At 51.2% G+C, this 979-nt stretch overlaps 1 protein-coding gene across 1 annotated transcript in view; it reads right to left on the minus strand.

The window, feature by feature from the left end:
• The window catches only part of MYBPC2 (myosin binding protein C, fast type), a 24,669-nt gene that overhangs the window by 12,766 nt on the left and 10,924 nt on the right, over nucleotides 1–979 (minus strand). The gene's annotated exons all lie outside the window — the stretch shown is intronic.

Consider the following 979-nt stretch of genomic DNA (forward strand, 5'->3'; position numbering starts at 1 on the left):
GCGCTCATCGGTCTGTCATCCCTCCCGCCCCCGCTTCCTTCCCTCCTTCTCTCTTTTCCCCCCTCTACAAATAGCAGCATATTTGCTTTGTCACCGAACAAATATATTCTGGAAATCCTGCCATGTCCTTAAATTTTAAACTTTCCTTTTTTATTTACGGCTGCATATTGAAATGCCATCCTTTATTTGGCCCATAAATGACTTGAGTTTGTTTATTTTTTACTTTTTCTTTTTATAGAATTATGGACTCAGGCCGGGCGCGGTGGCTCGCGCCTATAATCTCAGCACTCTGGGAGGCCGAGGCTGGAGGATCGCTCGAGCTCAGGAGTTCAAGACCAGCCTGAGCAAGAGTGAGACCCCGTCTCTACCAAAAAGAAAAAGAAAAAAAAATTATAGACTCACAGGAGTTTGCCGAAATAGTGCACAGGGTCCTGCGTACCCTGTGCCCAACATCCCCCAGTGGTGACATCTCGTGTAACTGTATCCCAGTATTCAAACCAGGACACCGACACAGGGCCAGCACTGTTAACTGGACCACAGAACTGTTCGGTTTTCACCATTGGACTTGTGTTCGACGAGGCTCACTCTGGGTGTGGGGGTGGGTGGGGGGAGATTGGTTGTAAGGGGACAGGCACAGACACAGAGCAGCCACCGAGGAGGCTACTGCAACGGTCCAAGCGGGAGGTGCCGCAGACTTGGGCCAGGCGGGGCAGGGTGGTCAGATGCAGGGCAGACTCTGCAGGTGGGGCCGACGGCACTTGCTGGCGGGCTGGATGTGAGGTGTGTGGGAAAAGGAGGAACGTGAACTAAAATGAAATCCAGCTGAATCGGTGGACCCCCTCTTGGCCAAGGGGACCCCAAAAAGAAAAAGACCTTAAAGCTGAGTTGCTGGCCGTGAGGAGAAGGGAGGTCAGACACGTCTAGTTACGCCCTGCCCCTTTTGAAGTTACTCTTTGTAACAGTAAGATACAAATACTAA

Source organism: Propithecus coquereli, unplaced genomic scaffold (assembly GCF_000956105.1).
Source record: "Propithecus coquereli isolate 6110/MARCELLA unplaced genomic scaffold, Pcoq_1.0 Scaffold193, whole genome shotgun sequence".
NCBI classification, from domain to species: Eukaryota; Metazoa; Chordata; class Mammalia; order Primates; family Indriidae; genus Propithecus; species Propithecus coquereli.